Here is a 16,630-nt window from a genome sequence, read left to right as displayed (position 1 = left end):
ACTATGATCTTGTCTTGCAAGTTCAAGTCCTCTGGTAAACTGGTTGCCTGTAATATGCCTGCACCAACTGTGCATGAAGTGCAGTCATCTGATGCAATGTCTATACAGCTGACCTGATGGACTGCAGAATGAACCAAAGCAGTGTTGGCAGTATGCACAACGGAGGGCAAACATGCTCATCTGATCTTTATGTAGATTTGCGCATATGTATGCAACTGAGCATTGTAAATAGGGATTCAAAGACAAAATAGGGGGCAGAAACTGATTTAAAACACAGCACCAATATTTATAGTAATATATAAAGTGTTTTGAGAAAATAATACTCAAATTAGTCGTATTGTTGTCGCCTTCTAAAAATGAAAACCTTCCTTCAAACTGTAAAGATTTCTGAAAAAAAACATGGATGAAGTAACTTCATTTATAAAGTGATTAAGTTTAACCCACTGTACCCAGAAGTAAACCTGCCTGGTAGTTATGCAAGTGAAAATTGCTCCCATGCACAGCCAAGCATATGGTTTGGGAGGCAAAAGAAAACTCATGGGCCATAGCTGGAGAAATATTAAAATTTGGTTGCACCTTGGAGACACATGGTCTCCCAATCTACCATAAGACTTCCCATCCATGCCAACAGGCTTGAAATGGAAATATGTGACAAAGGTGTCTTTTATGAGCCATTTGACTGATGATATATTACAGACCTCTTCAAAAACGGTCTCCTTGATCAATATATGCATTACTGCCACCTATGGATAAATACAAAATTTTGTTTCAGGCGCGTTCACAAAAAGCTATTCGATACCCTCTTCTGCCTTGTGTCGGTGTTCTCGCTCCATAATAGCCTTGCTTATTCTTGTGTCAACATATGGTACATGGTTTTAATCCCGAGGCATGGTTTATTTCGAGACACGCTGCATATTTTGCTGTGGAAAGTATCACCACCAACAGCAGTCTCCGATAAGTACTATTATGCGATAGCTGAAGCGATAGTAGTAGCCTACTGGTAGTAGTTATGGAAGTATAATGCTACTATGATATAAAAATCTGTTTTCGTGTTATGCGCGTACCTGGATAAAGGTCTCATTTAAAGCTACAGCGTATCATTTGCGAAATGGTGAGATAAAAAAACCTTTAACGTACAGTCTACAATGCGAGCGGATGCGTAATCAATTAATCTTAACTAATATAAATGGGGAAACATCTGGCAACATTGTATTTGCGAAAAGAAATAAACATCGTATTGGTGGATGAGCTCGAGGTACAACCTAACTTCCATTCGGAGTGAGGGGGTGGAGAGGGCTGCTATTGAAGTACTGATTGGTGTTCAATGTTGAGCCGCCTTGCTACTTCGAACACGACTGTTCTTTGCCATACTACTCCAAGGAAATATAAAAAAGAGAAAGAAAAAGCAAGTTTGTGTGCGAGAACGCTGTCTCAAGTGGTGGAGAGAGGGGGGAAATTGGGTGGACTCTGGTAAACGGAGGGGGGCTATTGGGTGAGAAGAGAGAGAGAGCGAGGGAGTGGGCGAACAAGGGGGAGCGAACCTGGCCCTTTAAATTGCACATCTTTTCGGAGGTGAGTAGCTGAATACAGCCCTATTTGTTATTCTTTGCACAGGTGTGGAAAGCATGCATTTTACATTTTAAAATACATTTTATTTTTCCAAATAGCAAGGTGACTAGAAAAAGGAAGCGGTGGCGTTCAACTCTTTAACGTTGCCTCGTTCAGTGTTGCTTCTAAATTTTCGCTAATGTGTACAGTGGGGGAGTGTGGGTGAAAGCGTTTAATACGGAGTGGTGCCATACAAACGCTATTCTCCCGTTTATTAGTATTAAAATCCGATGTAATATGCTACTCTATCAACGGCGAGAATACAGCAGCAAGAGAGGTTAATTTATCCACGCAATTTCCCATACGTGATTTTCGATTAACTGTATAGGCTAAGTGTGCATGTCCCGATCTAAACGCAAAAGTGGCTTATTTAGCTTGTGTGATGTGTGGCTGTTGTTAAAGTAGCTATGGGGGTTTTGTTTTGTTACTGTGTGCCAGAAGGAGACGGACACACCATAGGTTAACATAAAAAGCACCGTTGGGTCTTGGAGCAGTCGGTAGGCCAAAAAGAATAGCAGTATAGCAGCAACTGAGTTAGCTTGTAGATACAAATATGATTGGGTTGTTAATAAAATCAGACTAGTGAGTGGTGGTCGCATTTGTTCATTATGGCTTACAGAACGAGTTTTCAAAATGAGATCTCGACAGGCTATATATAGCAGAGCGGTATGTCAAATTATTGTCAATAGCTCTCAAACGAATTTATAACCAAACAAAACGACACGTGCATATTTTGTCGCGTCAAAATGCAGACATTATTAGCAGAATGTAAAACGTATTGGCCTAGTGTGAAAAGACGCGCCTAAACTAGCTGTTCACGGCTCACTTTTCATACTGGTCGAATATATAGCATAATACCTGACCGTGTGAAACGTGAAGTAATAAATTACCAAGTTAATAGTTTTTACACTTTGTCATTTTCAGATTTCAGTGCCTGGATGCTATATGCGACTGAGGAATCAACAGGCTAATTAAAATCAGAAGAAAGCCTGCAAGCACTTTCCTCATTACTTGCAGCTCTTGGCACATGGGTTACATTTACTCTTGTACAGCTCCCTCCGTGAAACTATAGGCCTACGATTCGAAACATTATTTTTTATCAATTGACTGGAGAATAATGTTATGTCAGCAGATATTTGATATATTATGTAAATCACAAATGACTTTCTATTTTAAATAACGAGGTTGCTTTAGTCCCAGAGGTTCCCAGATTTTGGATTCATCCCATCCCAATAATTTTCATTTGGCCGCCAAGCCCCAATTTGTTGTGTGACGGTTGCAAACACCATGTTGTCTTGCAAAAAAAAAAAAAAAGATATTAATCCAGTGCAAATGTATTTATTAAAGGGAATTCATTTCTAACTTTTCTATGATCCTGGAATGACTTAACCAGGAGATAAGCACTACATCAAATGCAGCTTTACTTGTAAAAAGTAGACTGTTAGGAACTGTTTGTTGCTGTGGTAGGTTTTAAATATCACAAATATAAATGTGTACATACACTCAGTGGACATTTAAAGCATCTATTCAGTAAAATGCAGTGTGATGTCCGAACAACTGAAAGAGAAGAGTTCATATATGAATCAATTTAAAGATAAGATGCCAATAAAGAGCAACTGGTGTGGTTGATTTGAATCTTCAGAGTGTGTGCTGGGGCACGCCCAGGGGCCCACCTTTGAGAGCCTATGGGTTAGGTCACAGTTGCCCTACCTCAAAATAAGGTTGCTGACTTTGGATTCCACCTCAGTCCTGGATTACCAAACAAAATGTATGTTTACTGATAAATTTAGCTCTTCTGCTCTACATGAATTGGTTCACACTTGTTTGGAAACCTGCTGAAGTCTTTCTTGGACTTGGCTCACTAAAGAGCCCGCTTTCCCCTGGTCCAGTCATATTCTGTCACTCAGTACTACCTGAGTTGTACTGACCAAATGCAACTGTCTTTTTTGACACGGGGCATCAGTGTATTTACTCCAAAGTGTTTAAAAAGTAACTCATTTCTACTCCAGGCAAAACGGACATTTTTGCAAAGTAGCCCCATTAAACTGGAGTTGGCTGAGCCTGAATTAACCTAGTTTTGTACAGCGTAGTTGCATCTCAGTAGAGTTTGTCCATATTAGTTGCAGATCAGTGCGTGACATCAGCCTTGGCTTTCCCACCCTCACCTCCTGTTGGAGTGCGTGCAGGGCTGGCATGGGACTGGGCCTTCAACTGGCACGTCTATTAGGCCTAAAGATGCATGCCACGTTCTAGGTTTCCTTTGATAAGTTTCTGGCTGCAGTTAAATTAAAGCTTCCAGTCTATCAGCCCTTTCTGTTCCTTAGGATGGTAATGTCAGTGAATGAAGTAACGCTGGACAATGTCTATTTATTTGTTTATATTCTTAATTTAACGCTTCCTTTGAGTCTCTACAGAGTACCTCTTTCTTCAAAATTTGACTCATGTAATCTTGTTAACTAATTAGGTGTTGCTTTGAATGTCTGGACCCAATCCCTAATGCTTAGTATTACTGTAGGTGTGGAGGGGGAAGCAGGCCTAATGGGGAAATGTAATTATTAGTTAACTAGATAAGAAGAATTGCAGTCCAAGAGCCAGGAAGAAAATGCTTAGTTAAAGTTGTGCATTTGACCAGATAATAATGAAAATGCATGTGGCTGTAAGGATAATTTTTTTTAACTGTGTACTGTCGTTGTAGTATGCTCTTCAGTGCAAGTGCTTGTAATCTATTTGGATGCTACTGAATTTTGCTTTTCAGGTAGTACAGAAGAATGCCAGCATAGTATTCACTTAACAATTAAATGAATTGCTGTTTTTGTTTATTTAAACGTTTTTGAAATCTTGTGTGCAAGATGCTGTTCCTGAAGGACAGGGATGTGCTTGTTTGATTATTGACTTGTCAGAACTGGTTTGAGAAGCTGGTTTGACGGGGAACAGGTGCTTAAAGGCCACCCGTGTTGCGTTGGAAAGTCCACAGCAAAGCTTCACAATTTCCAGCCCTTTGACCGTTCAGTTCATGCAGGTGCGTGGCATCATGTTTTTTTCTGTGGCTGATGGTGGAATGTCATATTTTTTGGTGATGATGTGTGTGTTAGTTTTTCATAGCAATTACATATGTTTTTGCTTAGTGGACTGTACTTTATTGTTGTGTAAAGTGTCTTAGCCATATTGGAATGGGGGCTGCAATGGTGCTATGATTCAGATCACTGGACACTGATGCCTGTCTGTTAGCTTGGAAAGTGTCGACGCTTGCACATATTATTTGTTATGCCAGTCTGTGACGGATGATCATGTCACTTTTAGATGTCTATGATAAGAACGCGTTGGGCACCTGGCAATTTGTACAGTTAGAGAACCATCTCTTAAGTCTAGAAAAAAACATTTTACTTATCAATCCCAAACAATAATACCTGTGTGTTCGCTATGATTAGTATTGACGCTTGGTGTACGCACCCAGGAATTGTAAATTGGTTTAACACATGTGCCTTGGGGCATTTTGTGCACTGACAGGCTACAATGCAAGCGTCTTCTGAGCTGTGGAAATGTCTGGCAAGTCAGAGAATTTTCACCACACTTGCACTGAGAGGCAGTTTCACAAGCTCGCCCTATGGCAGAGCCCCTGACCAAGCTATAAAAAGCACAGAGTGCTTTGCAAAACTCAGAGCAGTAATCCCACCCGAATCTTGAGGTGGTGACACTTTTTCTTCCATATTTCTGTGGACAAATAGATGGGCAATTGAGGAGTGAGAGTGTGAGAGTGTGCTTACTTTGTAGCTTACATACAGTCATAAACATTCTGTATTTAAACAGGCATTATTCAAAAATGTTTTACATTAATATACCAAGAGATTGTTTTTTTTTTTTTGAATAGCTGTGTGTAATCATCTGAAAATGTAATCCAGTTAGGCAGGGCCTGTGGTTAATTTCATGGCAGGCTGAAGGATCTGTTGAGTGTTAATTGAAATGGTGCTATTTGCCTATTTCAGCCTTCTCCATGTTTGACAATGCCAGTCTGGAGTCTGACAATTGAATTTGCTCGACATGTCATGTGGACAAGTGTTAAGCAAGAAGCTTGATGATCCTGATCAGAACCATGACCGTGATCATTATCGCAGGAACAGAAGTTAAAGAATTACAGTTAATATTTAGGCATGTTCAGTTTTTACATTAGTTCATTAGTTTATAAGCCAGCTCAATTTAATAGTAAAGTAACAGCTTTCTGAATATCCTGTAAAGCAAATCTTAATTAATTTGGAGAATTACAGCCTGTAGACCAATCGTTTTGCATCAGTCTAAGTGCATTTGTGTTCCGGGTCGGTCATGTTTGACTGGTTCTGTGCTGATAGTAGCCTACATGGAGACATGGCATATGATTTGTTTTTTAACATGATCATGATCCAAAATGTGGTTAACACAGTCATACTGTTCATACTGTTTTAAGCCTGATATCCTTACCAATAATATTCTGTGGTAGACTATTGGAAATTTGCTCGGATTATAAATGCAGCAATCCAACACATATTTGAATATTAAAACTCAAGTGGTGTATCTGATTAAAGAACTTTCTCTCAGATGAGAGGTAGGTCCAAACTTAAACTTTGTTGTGTATCTGGGGTGGGCTCTAAGTAGAGGCAGCAATTCAAACCAGCTCAACTGTTGTGACCAAAAACAATGTTGCCTAAACCATGGTATAACCAGTCATATTGCAGGAATCTAATCTCACAAACTTTAACTTCCCTTCCACGCACAGGAGCGAGATAACAGTGTGCAAACTAGCCCTTATTCATCAAAAAAGGGAAACGTACAGTATTGTTTTACATCAAGTGCAAACCAACAATTTTTTATTGGTATTTTTCCACTTAGCACTTATTACACATTTTACATACTTTGGTGGCTAAAAAATAGACTTGCTTTTTTCATTTTTGTGCTAAGTAAGTAGCATCAACAGAATGCTTTGATTTTTATTTCTTTTAAAAAAAATTTTGTGACCACATCACAAAGAGCCAACAAAATATTCACTGCTCAAGTTCACTAGTTGCAGTGTGCTTGTTCTGTAGACATCACAAAAAAACTTACCAAGGCTTTGCTGATAGGCTGATAGAGTTTTACATTTGAGCCAATATTATGCAGAAGATTGTGGTATTACAAATGTGGGCATTGCTTTTCAGGTGCTATTTTTTCCCAAGTACTTAAGTTGCATTTTGCAGTATGCAATAAAAGCCTAGCCAAGGAAGGAAGACTAAGCTTATGATATGGATGTGTATACAAGCTCACCATATGGTATATCCGTAATGTCACATTTTTCCCTACTGTTACGCTGGGCCTTCCTTTGTCAGATTTTATCATGTGGAAGTACTAATACTGCTTTAAATTTTGTTTTTGGTTTTAGTACTTTGACCAGATGCTGTTCTGTCAGTTGAGTAATCCTTTTTGTAACCAACCCCACCCCCCCATTCCGAAAGTTTCATTTGGCATGTTTGTTTCCCGTAGCTTACAATGCTGAATGAATTTTTCATACAGCTGAATGATTTGCGGCCCTTAATGTTACTGCATCCAGCCAGTGGCCCCGTCACCTATTAGCGAAGCTGCGACGTGCCCTTATAGAGCTGGCAATCAGAGCTGCACCCTAGGCATGACTGGGACTCCTGCCAGCACGGCCCTGTTCTCCACATGTCCCCTGGTGTGAAGATTATAACTGCGGGGGGTTCGTTTGCTGGCTTTTATGTTGGTTGAGAAGCCTGGTCCCTGCCAGTCTGTACTCCTCCAGCTTGCCTGTGGCTGGTCTGGGAGGGGGGGGGGTCTCTGCTTTCTCTTCCCTGGGAAGCCCTTCCAGTTTGCATGGAGGATCCTTTTTGTGCTCTGATTTCATTCAGCTTCTCTGCGCTCTGACCCAAAGAGTCCTTCAGTGGATGAGTATCTATGGTCAGCAGGAGAAGAGTATCTATGACGCAGCATGAGAAGAGTATCTATGGTGTAGCAGGAGAAGAGTATCTGTGGTGTAGCAGGAGATGAGCATCTATTGTGCAGCAGGAGATGATTATCTATGGTGTAGCAGGAGAGGAGTATCTATGATTCAGCTCAGAGGGTCTGGTGCCTGGGACCTGGATTTCTACATTGCTGACAGTAGCTGCAGGATGAAATCTGCCAGTTCAGTGGTCCCAGTCTCAGAGAAATTTATATTCCCAAAGCTGCAGAGGGGCTTTACCTTCAGTATGTTAAGCCTTGTGAGGGTGGATTGTTGGCTGGCCGTACTGGTTAGACGGTTGAGGAAACTTGGTTGGCTTACGCCCATACATCTTGCCAATGATTTGCCAAGCGATTACAAAATGGTGCCGTTTATTTTTAAAAGTAGTTCTACTTTATTCACAGTGAATGTTTTGTTCACCGTGCTTCAATATTTTATTTCAGACTGGTTTCAAAATCAGTTTATTCAGCGATCCATTTGTTAATTACTAATGTGGGTAAAACTGCATTCTAATGGTTGAACATGACATTCATATCTTTTAAAGTTTTTATTTTAAGTAATGACAGAACAGCTGCAGATTAGAGTATTCTGCTTTGAAGACGATAAGCACCAACTTCGAGATAAGTTTGTTTGTATTCTTTACATTTGCCTGATTTAACTGTACCTGGCCTTATTGTCTGACCTGGCAGTGTGATCTCTTATTCTCAGTTGTGTTCTCATGAATTTTTTGCTTTCTAAGTTTAGGCTTGAAGCTGATCTGTGAAAAGCTTCCAGACAGCTGCTCTATCCCCCTTGAATGGGCCTACGTGCTGCATATTACTAGCATGCTTTCCTTCTCTGTACTAGTTTGTGCTGTTCTTTAGAGTGCATGTTGAACAATAAGTTATATATCTCATTAACTGACACTCCCGGAAACGGTAAACATTTTAAGTTACTGAAGACTTATTTTAGGAAGGTCATTTACAGTGTGGAGGTTATTATTTTTTTTACCTTCTGTGACCTTAAAACACAGTCATAACAACAATCTGTAAGCCAGTCAGATTTGCAGATGATTGTGCTTAAGGACTACCCTATGTTCTGCTTTTTCAATTTGTCATACAAATACTCAGCCTCTGATTTTCATTATCTTGTCTATAGAGAAGAGCCAAATTTCTTATTTAGTGCAGGTTTCAGGAGGAATGAAGGATTGAGTATTGTATTGTGAAAAAGATGCAATGCAAAGTTTCTGCAGTTAGTTGATAGCTTGATGGCAATTTGCCGCTATATATGCAATAGTGCAATTTTGAATTTTGTTAGAAAACCTGACCAAAGAGGGTTCTGTTTTTTTTTTCTGGAGCTTGCCCCAGTTGTTGTGTGTGGTTTTTTCCGCACATTTGGGAATTCATAAATGCAAGTTTTACGTTTCCGAAGAGCATGGGGATTTGAATTTCCATCACATTTTTGTACGCAAAGATGATTCATAATGAAAGCCCATGGCTGCTGTAACCATGCACATTCGCATTCCCATAATGCAATTCAGTTTACTCTTAGTGCCCCCCTCGAGAGTGTCGGACGTCGGCGACCTCATGGATTTTTTCGTGTTGCCATGGCGCTCTGTGACACTGAGATACGCAGTGAGGAGAAAGGTGCTGCGTAGAGGAAGGGGCTGCTGACTCTTCCTTCCCTCACAGTTCTGAAGATCAGCGCACGTCACATAAATATGTATGATGCCGTTTCATTCCTGTATGGAGAAACTGCAAAGGGGCCATTTTATTTACGTCTCTGTGCATCGAAGAGAAAAGGGCTCACACAAGAGCCTTTCGCTGACGTTTTTGTGCTCTGTCAGACTGCTTCAACAGATCCCTATTTCATCCCAAGGCCTTCAAGGGACCCAAGTGTAATTACTGGTAGACTTGAGCAGAGAGCTAATTACTGTCATAAATCACTTACCTTTTCAGTGGCCATGCCAGTAATTAAGCAGGATTCTTTACTGCTGCTGGTACGCTGCGCATTCTGCTGCGTGCGAATGCGACGGAGGGGCTTGAGCAGCTGATCTCTCTCCATGTTCAGGCCGTGGTGGAACCCGCTAAACTGCACTGGGAAAGGGTGTGTCCGCTGTAAATTGCTGATGTGTTGTTTGTGTTTGGCTGAATGTTCTTCTCACACAATTGAGAATGCATTAGCTGGTAAAGTTCTAATGAAATGCAGTGAGACTTTGAGCTTCCAGCATAATGCAGATACTGTTCTGCCTCCCTTAGTTTGATGCCTTGTATGGCTCGTGCTCTTCAGCCACGGAGGTTCCATTAGAAATGAGTTCTTGCCATACTGTGATGGCTGCAGCGATAAAGCACCAATGTCAAATGCAAGCTAGGGTGATGTCTTATCTTTAGGGACTGAACTTCATGAATCAACCTTTAGCTGTTAATGCTTTTTTCTCCTATCTGAAGAACAGCATAGTGCACCAGTAATGTGATTTTGAATGTAGAATATTGGATCACGGAAACCAGGCGCCTCCTGGTGGCAGTAAAGGGCACAACCTTTGAGCATGGAAATCAGCTGCATTCAATCCCACAGATGTTCAGTGTTAAAAGTGTATGTCTGCACACATTCTTTTTTCTTTGCTTGCTGTTATCTACTGTAACTGTATTTATGTTTGTTAATGTGTAATATTGCATCAGTCCTTCCCCGTTCTATGTCCACAGGGACCTGTATCAAGTCCTCTTTGTTACAAATTGACTGGTAAAAAGGCAGTATCTTTACCTAAATCAAGGGGTTATTAGCTAAATATAGTTGCTCCACCTGTCAAAAATTGAATGAGTCGGATTGAGGGTGTGATTTAATAGGCAATTTCTACCTTTTCCATACTGATCATTGGTTGAACTTGTCTGTGTTCTGCAGAGGGGAAAACAGTGGGTGAGCAATCGGAGCAGACTCCACGGCCATCTGTCGTCTCCCAGGTAGGAACAACTGCCTTTTATTCTTTTTTGTTGTGTTCTTACCAGGGTTCTCATACTCTTCTGGGACCACGTTAAGGGAAGCAGTGTAGTACATTACATGACAAGTGTCATGAAGGCATTGAGCAGACGCTCTCATCCAAAGCGACTTACACAACTTTTGCATTTTTTATATAGTATCCATTTATGTGGCTGGATGTATACTGAAGCAATTTAGCTTACGATCCTTGCCCAAGGGTACCACAGCAGTGTACTAGTTAAGAATCGAACCTGCAACCTTCCAGATACAAGCCCAGTTCCTGAACTGCTACACTACCCTGCCACACTAAAGTCGTGCTGCAGAGGCAGTCCAATCCAGATTTCAGAATTCCTCCCCCACATGTGAACTCTGATCAAAGAGGTCAGCACTCTGATGTGAAAGAAAAGCAAACAGAGGAGGGCAGGTCACTCAAGTAGGTCGTAGTGTAGCATAAAATGAATTCCCTGCAAAATAGATCAAACTGTTCACAGCCTGAGTCCTTGCTTCTATCTTTGCCCTTGTAGAACGGTCTGAAGGGTGTGGCGATACATTATCTCCGTTCGGACGGGGTTGGCATGCACTCCTTGTGTAGCACAACTCCTTGGCTGACTCAGCCTGGATTGGTCCATTTATCGGTTGTTTACCCACTATACAGTTTGTTCCTCTGCTGTGTTATTGGCCCTGACAGAAGTGTCTGTGTGCGCAGTTCTGCCGGGAAACTTGTTTTCATACGTGACCCTCTGGCATCTGTGTCTGTTGTTTCAAATTAAGTACACGGCAGCCTCTCAGTGTACTCTGGTCTTTGGTCCGGATTATTACGAGGTGAGTTTCTTCTCTCTGTTTTTATCTGCCCAGTTTGATGGGCAAGGGGAGGGTCTTTCTCGAAGTAGGATTGTTGAGTTAGGTGGATAACTTTTCTGAGTGAAACCCGGAACAGCTCTTTTTACTTCAGTCCATGTTCCAAATTTTTTTAGAGTTCTGGGTTTTACTGCAGTTATTCAGCTAAATTAAATAATCCTGCTTTCTGAAACAGGACCCAGATCACAGCTATTGGCCTATCCCCTTGTTCCAGTATCATTTGTTCCGCTCTGCGGCAGCAGGGCGCCTTGTAACCCCTCCCACCCGCCCAAAGGGATCACAGAGCTTCTCCACCCTAGCTCCCCAGTGGTGGAACGAACTCCCCGTCCCTCTCCTAACCTCCCCCTCACTATCCATCTTCCGCCGTGGCCTGAAGACTCATCTCTTCAGACTATACCTAGACTAACCACCACCACGCTGTATAATTAAAAAAAAATTTTTTTTTAAAAAAAACCCTTTTTCCTGTCACTTGTTACATGTTGCCCCATCCCTGCACTTCTTGGTAATTTGTATTTGTCCTAATACTGTAGCTTATTCTTCTGCCTAGTTGGCTTTGCAGATGTTAGACCAGAATAGTGTTCATTGTTCTCGGCTAGAAATAGCTGTACAAAATAAGTAATTGTACCTTACTGAACCCGTGTTCAGCAGTTGTCTACGACCATGAAATGCACTTTTTTGTACGTCGCTTTGGATAAAAGCGTCTGCCAAATGAATGTAATGTAATGTAATGTTTAGTACACGTGAAGTCACCCAGTCACTCCTTTTTAATCCGCTAAACCACTGGAGCTGCTGGCTGAAGACAATTTAGCTCCAATGTTTTACACGATTATAGGCTGGCTATGGCCTAGTCAGCTAGAAAACTTTCAAATTTCAACCAAATCTAGCCACATTTTTACCGAACATCTATAGCCAGGCTATATCCCGAGTAAAACCTAAATTTAAGCTAATGTAAATTTAGCTAATGTAGTCCATTTGTGTTAAAACATCTCTCAACCTAGATTCCCACCCTTCTAGACATCTAGATTCTGTCTTGATTTGGGCTTGTGCTCACTGCGTATGGACCAATCAGGAACCATTAACACCACTGCATAAAAACTTGCAATGCCTTCAAATACAGTTCTCCGCGGTGCTATATTGTGACCACATGAGGGCGCCATTGCCTTTCTTGGGGCATACTGGCCTTAAATTCTGTAGCACTGATTTTTTTGTAATGATTAGTGCAGTGGAATACATCTCTTGCATGTCTCATTACTTTGTGTTTTAAGGTTGAATGTTGAATGTTTGATTGAATGAATGTTGATTGATTAATTTATTGAAATCTATACGCCATTAAAAAAGTTGTTTGGCTCAAGAAATTAATGGTTTTGAATGATTCCTTGTGAAAGAATGAGACTCACACACTTGATGTGATGCTCCAAGGTTAAAGATTTTATCCAGCAACATCTCGGCGGTATAAAGCCTTCATCAGAACAAAAAATCAGACGTTTAAATTATTCCTTTCCAAAATTCACCACATTTTATATGGTACATCATCATATTGTTGGTGCACACTTTATTTGAACTGGGCCTGCAGCTGACATTACACTGTCATAAGCATGGCACAATGTATGTAATGACCACTCATAACAGCATATTACAGATGGCAATAGATGTCATTGCACTGACATGATGTGTACCGTGATCACTTTGTAACAGTTATTTTCAAATCAGCTTAGTAAAAATTTGCCGCGTGCATTATGACAGTAATAATGACACTTGTCACAAGCTGAAATCTGAGCCATTTTGGCTGTTAAAGACAGGTGGTACGTCATGATTATGGAAGTGTTATGTAGGCTTTATGGTGTAGAGTTCAAGTAAATTCTTGCCTTTATTTACACCAGATCAGATGCTTATGCTTTCCAGGTGATTGTTAAGTTTTATTGGGTGCCATAACAGCTCAGATGGCACAACACGGCTAGTCTGCTGGCTGTGCCGTGAAGAGTTCTCCGCCGCTCTAATTGCGTTGTGTACATTCTGCACCGTCCGCGAGCCGGAGACCAAATCTGCTTTCTGCGTGTGAGCCAAAGACACGGACGGCTTGTCCTCTGCGGCATCTTGATTTAATCTGCCTCTCGGCACACCGCGTTACGTTACCTACCCCTCTCTGGAAGCCATTAAACGCCGGAGCAGTCTGTGCTCGGAACGATAAGGAAGAAGTCGGGAGGTCTCCAGGATTGAATAAGAACTGTCGTGTGCGCGTGGCCTCCTTGAAAGGGAGAACTTCGCGCCTCCCGCTTTCTGAGCGCGCCACATCCTCCGGCGCAGCGAATTCGCAGGTATAGGTGAGGACGCGAAAGACGTCAGAGGCCGGCCGGCGCGCTTCGTAACCGTGTCCCGCACAAAAACATCTCTTTTGTGCGTCCTCGGGTCTTGCCGACAAAAACATGCGCGTGACCCAAAGACTTATGAAAGGCAACGGGAACAACAAGGCTCGAGTGGTGTATATTTGGACTTTTTTCGTGACCGTGGCTAATTTGAGAACCCATCAAAGCTAAATTTGAAGTAGCGGACAATAATGGTTCGGACATTGCTTTCCCCTGTAGTCATACTTATTTCGGAGCATAATGAGCATAATGGCGTCACATTTGTGAAAGGATCCGTAGCTGCTCTTTACGCTCGTTTCCTATCTTATCTCCTTGATTATTTTTTCACACAGTGTCAATAAGAATCTGTAAGAATGAGCCTAATGTGTTCTGTTTTACCCCATAAGGCTGTAGCCTACACACTGAAGTATCTATTGAATCGGGAGATGGAAGGGTAGGGTTCTCTTTTTAAGGCTGTAAGCAGAGCCCAAATTTTATGCAGCTCTCAGTCACAGACGTGATTAGTGGGTCTGGTTTGTTTGCTGGTGTGATGTGTTGATTCATTAGCCGGCAGCTGTCGGAGGGGGAAACAGGAGGACCGGGCAGCCGTTTCAGCGAGGGAGAGGAGGACTGTGGGAGTGAGGGAAAGGTGGTGCATTGTGTTTGGCCCGTGTGATCCCTTCGCTGTCATAATAGGGGGGTTCACATTTTCACGGCGGCCTCAAAACAACGAGGACACCTGGACAAGTCTCTTCATTTCCTCTGCGTTAGCTCCCTCGGTGGGTGTGGCCATTGTGTAAATTGACTCACCGCGGACCTCATTGTGAACGGGAAACAAAAGGCTTGAGAGCTTTGGCAACGGGGAGTAATTAACTCCAGCACCAAATTTATGGAAATCTCCATGAACCCCCCTGCCCTCCCCCGCATCTTCTGCAGGTGCCTGTGCCTCTCTGTTCCAACTGTTTGAGTGTGTGTGAGTCAGGGCTTGGTCATAGGGAGAGGTGTGATGGGAACTCGTTCACATATCATGCTTTGAGAGGGGAGAGTCCACAGGTGGAGGGAGTGTCATTGGGGGTTATTTCCCCAATGCAAATCAGAAACCTGCGACTAATACATTTAATCACATGTGTTAAAATATATCAAGTCAGCTTTACTAATAGCCATGGGTGGGTAGAAATGGAAACACATTTTTCATATTCCTCTCTCTCTCATGTACTAATGTAACACTAATTATTGTCCAGCACTGCCAGAGGTAAGAAACCCCTGATTTAAAGGTTTCTGAGGTAGTGCACTGGATGAAAAGTAGACTAATTCTTACTACCATTGTGTAAAATTCTAGGCCACACACTGTCAGAATGACACAAAAGAACTCAAAGTTAATGGGCTACCAGACTGCTGTTGTATATGAATATTACTGACACTTTGAATACATGCAGTATGTAGTGCATGCAGTAAAGAACTAAAGATATGTGCATGGGAATTGCTGCCTGGTTTTAATGGTTAAATTCACAGCAGAGTACGGTTTCTCCACAATTGCAACACGACAAGCCTTTGTAATTTGGCATATACTGTATATTTCTTTGGTGAGTGCACTAAAACTGGCAGGAGATTTTGCAAATGGAGTCCATTAAGTGTTCTTTTGAATTTATTAAAGCCAGTATTGAGCATGTGCCTTATTTCTGCATGCACATTTATAACCTTTTAAAAGCAGTTGTAGACCTTCTTTTTGGACGTTGCGTCTTGTCCTTGTGAATATGAACAGTGTCAATAAATTTTAGCAGTCGTCTCAACAGCTGCAAAAATTGTACTCGTGGCGACAACACAAAATCAACATCATGCACAGAATTTTTATTGCTATAATCTGTCTAGTAGAGTGTTTTAATGCACTTTTTGGCTCATTAAGTAGGTTTTAATGCACATGGAAGAAAAACAAACCTGTGCTTTAGTGTATTTGCTTACTTTGTCCGTGATTCTGCCCTTTCTGCCAGTTTATTATCCATTTGTAGGTGACGGATTAATATTAAAGCAAAACATTTTACATGCACAACTGCTTATATAGAGCTTTTGCCCTGAATGACATTAAGTATGAAATGCTGCAAAGGCACATATAGTGGGGGAGCACTGCTATAAAATAAGTTGCAGGCTGGTGTAGCACAATCTTTACACTGTATATCACAATCAAATGTCATTATGACTTTTTGCTGTAGCATCCAGCTTCATGTCTGTCCTCTGCGTAACTGTGCCTGAGCCATGATGGTCTGGGTGTGGATGGTCGCGGGTATCGCTTTGCCGTGGAGATTCCTGGCTGCTGTCTCTCTGAGAGCTAAGTTCATGGGCTTCGGCTCAGACAGGGTGTGTGACGCAGCTGAAGATAAGCTGCCGCTGTCTGATGTGCTGCCTGTTCTGCGAGCCTGTCCCTGCGAAGACTGACGCGTGGAAAAAAAGGTGAAAGATCTGAATGTGCCGCCTGCCCGTGTTCAGTTCTGCAAGTTTCCCCGGAGCCGTTTTGTCAGCATTTTCAGCGTGATATTTCCCGACTTAATTTCTGCGTACTCTGGCCGTTCGCTTGCAGCTGGAGCGAACTGGCTTTGTGCCGGTAAGAGCAGGTTTTGCATCTGGATCGTGTAGATGGACAGGAACAGTCCGGTTAAGCAGTCCGGTCCCAGCTACGTTTTCGTAGTAATGTCTGCACTAGCCTTTTCCCCTGACGCTTGGGCATTCCCCTGGGATTTGACCTCATAAAATGGAGCTCCCGTCCTGACCTTTGTCGGGGAGTGACGTAGGGAGACACCGCAATAACGGAACTGTGAGGGAGAGACCCATTGGAGAATAAACAGTCCAGTTTACCCCCTTCTCCTTATCTTTCTCATTTCCTGCCTCTCATATACGTGCATATTCACACGCAAAA

General features: G+C 42.0%; 1 protein-coding gene across 2 annotated transcripts in view; it reads left to right on the top strand.

The window, feature by feature from the left end:
• The first annotated feature begins 857 nt into the window (after window positions 1-857).
• The window catches only part of LOC118225269 (guanine nucleotide-binding protein G(I)/G(S)/G(O) subunit gamma-7), a 71,828-nt gene continuing 56,055 nt past the window's right edge, over window positions 858-16,630 (top strand). The window contains exons 1-2 of one of the 2 annotated variants that reach the window (XM_035413437.1): window positions 858-1,572; window positions 10,448-10,506. The gene's annotated coding sequence lies outside the window, so the exon portion shown is untranslated. Of the gene's footprint in view, window positions 1,573-4,608; window positions 4,628-10,447; window positions 10,507-16,630 lie in introns of those variants that run through there. The other variant, XM_035413438.1, reaches the window with a different exon arrangement.

Source organism: Anguilla anguilla, chromosome 4 (genome assembly GCF_013347855.1).
Source record: "Anguilla anguilla isolate fAngAng1 chromosome 4, fAngAng1.pri, whole genome shotgun sequence".
Classification (NCBI taxonomy): Eukaryota; Metazoa; Chordata; class Actinopteri; order Anguilliformes; family Anguillidae; genus Anguilla; species Anguilla anguilla.
Note: the sequence above shows the minus strand (reverse complement) of the source record. Positions and strands in the feature narration are given on the sequence as shown.